An 8,251-nucleotide genomic window follows, 5' to 3' on the forward strand; every position below is an offset into this window, starting at 1 on the left:
TGCACCCTCACCCACTTGTTGTTTGTGGATGATGTATTGATCCTCCTAAATGGGGGTATTGGGGACACCACTGCTTTTCACCAATCCCTTGGCATCTTCCTAAAAGCCACGGGCATGGTCTTAAATGAGGCAAAATCTACAATTACTGCCACCGGATGCTCTCAGCACGAGATCCAGTTTGCTCTCAGAAGATTCACTTTTGCAGAAGTGCCAATTGAAGAAGGGTTGAGATATCTCGGATATAGGCTAAAACCCCTTGGATACAAGATAGCTGACTGGACATGGCTCATATCAAAAGTGGAGAAGAGGCTCAACATCTGGTACCACAAATATCTCTCCAGGGCAGGGAGGTTGGTACTCATCAAGGTTGTCTTAGAAGCTACACCAGTTTATTGGATGACATTGGCTTGGATACCCAAAGGCATCCTGTCTCACCTACAAAATTTATGTTGCCGATTCTTGTGGAAAGGGAATCAGCCGGGGAGAATTTTTGCATGGACGAGCTGGGAATCATTGGCCCTACCAAAGAGTTGGGGAGGATGGGGCATTAAGAGGCTGGATACTTTCTCACAAGCCTTGGCTGCAAAGTTAGGGTGGCAACTGCTTAACAACAACAGTCTTTGGACGAAGGTAGCAGTGTCCAAATACATCCATCCATCAAGTGTGCAAGCCTGGATCAGACAAGACACTAGGATGAATAACATCTCTATTATCTGGAAGGTAGTCAACAACACTAAGGAGCTCATTCGCAATGGCCTGACATGGAGAATTAGATCAGGGACAAAGATACAAATTGGCACAAACCCCTGGGTGGGTTGTGGTAACACTCACAGGCTCACTGAGGGCCTAAGAGGACATTTATAGGCCAATGGCATTGTGCACATTAATCAGATCGCAGATGAGGCACATACTACCATTTTTCAGCAAGCTTGGGAAACTGCCATCGATCTGAATATCCCTGGATGTTGGCAGCAGGAATGGAGTAATTATACAAATGCTTTGATTGAGGCCCACATCAGAATAACCGAGGGTGAGGACGAGCTTATCTGGGCACATGCTAAACATGGTATTTACTCCCCCAAGATAGGCTACCAAGTATTGATGGAGAGGCACAAACCACAGGAACTGGCACAGTGGTGGAAGCAGATGTGGAAGTTGAAGGCGCCCCCTCGAACAAAATTGCTCATGTGGTCCATCCTCCACAACAAAGTCCTGACTGGGGCTAACTTGATGAAAAGATCTTTCTCAGGGCCATTCTGGTGCCATCTCTGCAAAAGTGACAATGAGGATACCGAACACCTTTTTCTCAAATGTCCTTGCACATAAGAACTATGGAATGGCTTCCTCAGTTCAATCTCTTCTGCAATGAAATGGCAGGGTCCTCATCTCTCTGAAGCATGGAACAACTAGTGCTCAACTAACTCTGTCAGACAAAAAAACATCCTGCTTCTTATTAGTTGGGCCATATGGATTGCCAGGAACCAAGCCATTTTTCATCAAAGACCCCCCCACTGGCCCTCCATTACCACCAGGCTACTAGCCAAATACAGCTCCATACCTGAAGAGGAAAACCAACCGACCCATAGGAACATAACACCAGAAGTTATCAACTCAGCTCATCCATGGGCATATTTTGATGGATCAGCTCAGGAGGTTGGATGCGGAGGGGGGGCTATCCTTCATCTGTCTGTATCCCATGTATTTAAAATACAAATGGGACTGGGAAGGGGGACAAACAACTTTGCATAACTCATTGCAGAAAAAAACCTCATTTATTTTGCATTATCCAAAAACTGCCATCATTTACAGTTATTTGGTGACTCACAAATCATATGCAATTGGATAAATAAAACTGCTCACTGCAATGCATACTCTCTAAAACATATTTTGGATGAAACACACAGACTCATAACATATTTTGATGTCTTCTCATGCTGTCACATCTACAGGGAACGCAACACAGCCGCTGACATCTTATCCAAGGAGGCGGCGCACAGGGACGACACTACTTGGTTGATCGTGGAGGAAAGAGATGGCAACATCTATCAGTACTACCATAGGTCGTTCATAGAGCTTGGAACATGAACAATACACAAATGAGATTGTATTTTTTTGCTTTTTGGATCCATAGTCCGAATGACCATATGTAATTATTCACTGTTTTATTTTCCTTATATTACAGCATAGTAAGGGCTCTCTGCGAAGAGCTTCATAATATTTACATAGACTATTTTTTTGAAAAGCCTCACACATGAGGCGAAACACAGTTTTTGAATGTTTTGGTTGTAGACAGGCCAGGCCTGAATATTGTATATGCAACGCATCTGCAAAATGCAGTTTCTTTATCAATAAAGAAAGTGCGACTTTTTCCACGGGAAAAAAAAAAGCATTTGTTTAATGTATTTAAATCTATTTTATAGTAGACTTCTTCTATAGGCTTTGGATAGACATCGGGATGGATCAAAAGATTGTAATTCAAAACATGAGTTATCAATTCATAATTATATATTATTAATATATCAATCTAAATATACTCATATTATCTCCTTTCTCAAAGGACATTGTCACTGTCAATCTAAAATAACTCACAAAGTGATAGAAATGGAGAATGAAAATCATATTTGTATTTTATATGTGTACTAAAAGGCCTACTATAACCATCATCAAAAAAATTTTAATAATAGTAAAATAACCTCCCTTAATTTCACTATGCAACATGTCTCCATAAATATAAATGCAATGTAAAACACGGTGTACAATATCTATGGTAACTTAAGGATTCAAGGTAACAATCCTTCTCAAATAGGAAAATGAGAAGAAGATAACCAAAATGAGAAAATAGGGAATTTGGAAACTGGAAACAACATTGAAGATTTATTCTAGATTTCGATAATTACTGGTTTATTAATCAGTTCACATGTTTTTTCTTCAAGTTTATTTCAAAATCAATGTAAATTGGGTAGTGATAAATCTATGAGGACTTTAACAATGAAAAAATTGTGTATTAACATGTAAGATTAAATTCTTGACATGAGAGGTAAATTCATGTTTACTATACTTAAATCATGGTTATTTCAACATTATGTAAACTAAAAGGAGGTCTTATGCATGTATCAAATTTTGATTACATCTTTTTATGGACCATAAGAGAAACAAATTGGCCTCATGGATGCATGAAAGGTTTTAATTTTTTCTTCATACATAATGGAAGATTTTTAACTCTTCTTTTCAATGGTAATTATAAATAAAAGTTGTATTAATATATTTTATGGCTAAGAATCAAATTATAAATAATGTGATGGTGATTAAGACACATTTGTTTGACTTTCTAATACACTTGGTAATGCATTTTTCTTTCTTATTTAGACTATATAAAATAAATATCTATTTTTATGTATTTGTAACTAAATTATTTAAAGTATAGATGTTTTTATCATTGTGGACATGATGTAATATTAGCTAGGAGAAATGTGAAAACATGAATTTTAGTCTCTATCTTGTGATAAGTATGTGGAAAAATTAAAAATTGTTGAGTTGTTCATTAAAAAATAATCAAATATATTATTTTTCAAAAAGTTAAAGCTAATATAGTATAATTTTTGTATTATTTAACTCATAATCATTATTAAAAATGATAAATTTAAACCACAGCAACAAATAAAGAACCAAAATAACACCAAAATGTTATATCTTTATTTGTAGAAAAAGGTTCACTCTTCTCTTTAAGGGAGAACTTCCAATAGAGCAAATCTTCAACTACAAGTAACTTCACAAGCCTTATTTTACATTTTTAATTTAAATTGGTAGGAGTTGCTATAAATATTGAATTTAAATTGCTTGAAAATATCATAACTTTAGTGAAATTTTGTTGAAATAGAATTGTTTGAGTTATATTAAATCTAAATTAACTATAAAAGATTCTGACTTAAGTTTTTTAAACTTAACAATAAATTGAATTTTATAAACCAATATAGATCCATATTAACAAAGGATCTACCAAGAGCCGAGAGGAATCAAATCTCATTATATGAAAATCTCTTTTTAGAATGCAAAACTTGAAAAAAAAAATGTATATGTCAAAATATTTAATCTCTTTTAGTGACTGATAAATTAGTGATTAAAATGAATCTATAGTGGTTTTCTATCTCTATATATAGATTGACCATAGTGTAATTTTTCATCAGTTAAATTGTATTTTTGAACAATTTACTATTATTAATATTTTATATTAAAAATTGAATTAATTACACATTTTCGTCTTATTAAGAACTAACTAAATTATTTTACCTTTAATTAGTTTTTCCTTGTAAGTATTGAAATATTTTAATAATTATGTTGGAATGAATATGAATGAACTATTTAAGCAATAGAAATATATTTATGGATATTTTACAATTATAGTTTCAACCATATTAAACTTTGTAATTTATAAACACATCTTTGCATTTTTATTTTAAAGTAAGTCATTTTGCATGTAATTTTATATATATAATTTTGATATAAGTTCATCAATATATAATATATAATAAATATCATTTCTTAAAAATAAACATCATGATGATAACCATCTAACAAACATAAACATAATCTAAAATACACATTCAAATTCACTACCGTCATAAAAGTATTACACCTCTAGCACATATAAACAACACTAGCTAGCACACAAATCTAATAATCTAACAAGGCATCAGCATCGTGATCACATCTAACAAAACATGAGAATTGTTATCTAACATTATCAACACAAACTGCTATCAAATATCTGATACAACATATGTAGTAGTGGTAGCCTAGTTTATAGGAGAAGGTGATGGATGGTCAAGTACTGCCTCAACAATCGAACTATGAGGTGGAGGAGAAGGTGGTTGGTCTACTCTCTTAAAATAAACATGAGGCACCTCTTCTAGTACTTGGATGTGGTCATCAGTCAAATGATGAGGTGTACTACCAGAAGGATCATCGACAGCCTAACCATGATCTGATGGGGTAGTACTACCATAAGCATGATCACAACCCTCATCATCGTGATCCGATGGGCTAGCACTACGGGAAGGATCATGTGACATATCTGGTGCATGCCCTACATCCCTTCTCGCTTCCAATAGCCCAATAGCTCCGACGATATGATGCATAAGACTCATCATATTGTGTGGACAGGCCCTCAAGAAATCCAGATGCCTAGGATATGCCCTAATGTCTCAAGCCCTCGCAAGGTAGACCCCCTCCTCAACCAAAACTGTAGGTAGTCGGTCACAGTATTTCATCCTAAATCTGAGACTAGCCCTACGGGCCCAAATGCCCATGCCCCTCTACATTTGAGGATGTCCCTCACCCTCTTGGGCCGCACCAATATCCACATATCCCTGATCTGATGGGGGAGGATGAATGTCGCCAACAAATGTGTCGATTCCTTCAAAATATATAGTACACAACAATATTTAGACAATTTCATTCAAAAATTTAATAAAACAAGTTAAACAATGTGTTCAATAAATTTCATTCTAATTAATTAAGACATTAAAATGAAACTATATTAATTTAAACACTAATATTACCTTTATCATCTGCAGGCTCATCCAGTGTGAAGAGGATGTTGTGACATTGTCTCTAATCCATCCCCATGTACAAACACGACAACAAGAAAAACATGTGCTCAGCCTCACTAGCCAATAGCGCTTGTGCCTGGGTGGAAATCCTGGCTGGATGCCTCGGTAGGCCCCTCTTGGGTATCATCTTGCCCCACATGCGCATCCGCACCTCAATCATCAGCCTAGGAGGATGATGGTCAAAAGTAGGCCTCGTCTCTAGAAACCTCTCAAAAAATAAACAAAAAATATTTGAAGCAAAAGGGAAGTTTGTCCTCCCATGTATCATCGTACAACATCTATCTAAATCCATACAAAATTGCTGCAAAAAATAGCATACCATATGATATATCGTAGGGTCTACATCAAAGAATCAACATAAAGCAAAAGATGGCAAATAATGTGCTACCCATCACTAGTATAATGTGTAATGGTGTTCACTAATAACGAGAGGAACCTAACCTCTTGTGCAGCAAAAGAAGCAATTTGTACTTGTCCACTACACACTTGAAAATATACTAGACGAACTACATGAGCCCCAACATATCTTTGGGAGTAGACAAGATGAATCTATGTTGCAACACCATGGGGAACATCAAGAAACTAGGGAAAATCCTCTCCTCCTGTATAATCCAAACATAAAATATATGTCCTGCTTAGAGGGCCTATACCACGTCTTAGGACCAACACAAAAATATTTTTGGTGGAAATCCCACCGACGAACTAGTTGTGCCATCAATCCAAATTGGGCCTTCAGGGATGTAGCCTCCTCATAGTACTTAAGGAGGCATACATTCATCAAGAGCACTCGGTTCACTGCACTAATAGGGAAAGGGTATAAATTTCTCTCCCTCTCATGCCTCCCATGGTTGGATCACATTGTATTGGTCCGTCATTTCCTCCTCCTATTGTTGCTCCCTCTATTGACATCTCTGCTACATGATTGACATATAAAATACATCATCCTCATACATAAAACATAATTTTTTTATGAAAATAAGAATATATTTATAAATATGGACATATATCTTTCAATTAAAAAAAAAAAATCATCCCCGGTGCACCCAAAAAATAGAAATGCATCGACTTTGGTGCATTATCAAACAGAAAAGAACTAGCAATAGTGCGTACATACATATGACACACCACTTTTGGTTCACATACATACATTTTCAACATGGTGCATCGAGAAAACCTTATGCACTGGTGCATATGTATAAGATTTTCATACCGATACGAAACATTCAAGTTATCAAATGCACCGAGCTATATTTTTTAATATTATGTTTGCGGTGTGTTCAGTAAATATAAAAACACCAACGTACAATTTATAGCTTTTCCATGTGCATTATAATTTACAAAACGCATCGACAACATCGTGGTGCGCTAGGTTCACACACCGAATTTCGATGCACCCTGTAAATTTACAAGGTGCACCGCTATCGGTGCAAGCCAAACCTGTCGAACTCACCGTGCAGGAATTAAAAAATAAAAAATAGATTTTTTGACCTAATTTGCAATTCTAATCTGCTAAAAAATTAAATTAGAAAGAAACATAGAGATTAATTGGACATTTGCTCGTCGGGGATGCATAGTTAACACCGTAAATGAGAAAAACAAATTTCACCACCATTTGAGAAAATTTGAAAGCCACACGTTGAGCACAATACGAAAGGGTGGTGAGCAAGAGAAGCACTAACGGTAGGGCGCTTGTGTGAGGCAAGGGTGGCATCGATGCTTTAGAGATCTACAGTACTACAAATGATAGAAATGAAATTCACGACTAGTAGTTTTTTTTATTTAAATATGTTTCACTGCGTTAGTATAAGATGTGCACCAGTGCGTACTATTTCCAGGAGCACCATATTTTCTTAAAATTAAAAACCCTAAAGCGGTGCTCTTGTTAAGATGCATCTAGGCATTTTAATAAATGAACCGCACTAGTGCTTTGTGGGAATATAGCACCGCATTTTTTTTTAAATTAAAAACCCTCTAGTGGTGCTCTTTATAAGACGCACCAGAGAATTTTAATACATGAACAACATCAGTGTTTCATGGGAATATAGCACTACATTGTTTTTAAAATTAAAAAATGTATAGCAATGCTCTTGGTAAGTACACGACGGGGCGTTTTAATACAGGAAAAACACTGGTGCTTCGAGAGGATATAGCACTGATATGGTGAAATTAATTTTTGGATCGACATTTTTGAACATTTAACCCTTTTCTGGTGTTATCGAGTAGTATACCCACTAGTGCGCTTTTGTACTTAACGCACCATTATTTTTTTATTTTAAAAAATTAAATCTACCACGGTGCACCATGTCCTATTAGGCATCGGTGCGTATGTGGATAGTAAATCACTAGCGCATTTGTATATTATAGATGCATCGTTAGAAAAAAAATCCACTAAAACATTCGCCCACCCACATTCATTAGTGACCTTCACTACAAACAGATTTTTGGGCTATTTTGATAGGGGCTTTCGCAAAAACCTCCACTAAAAGGCCTTTTCCTTGTAGTTTCAGAGGATGGCTTATGATACAACTGAAGGTAGTGTCCATGGAAGTAAAAGAAGTTTTTGATCCATCAATAGTTGTAAATTTAACAGTCCCATTGTTGAAGACTATGTCATCTTCATAAGGACCTATCCACCTTGTACA

The sequence above is a fragment of the Pinus tabuliformis genome, chromosome 2_2, assembly GCF_031772625.1.
Source record: "Pinus tabuliformis cultivar Carrire ecotype Pingquan chromosome 2_2, CPIR1, whole genome shotgun sequence".
Taxonomy (NCBI): domain Eukaryota; kingdom Viridiplantae; phylum Streptophyta; class Pinopsida; order Pinales; family Pinaceae; genus Pinus; species Pinus tabuliformis.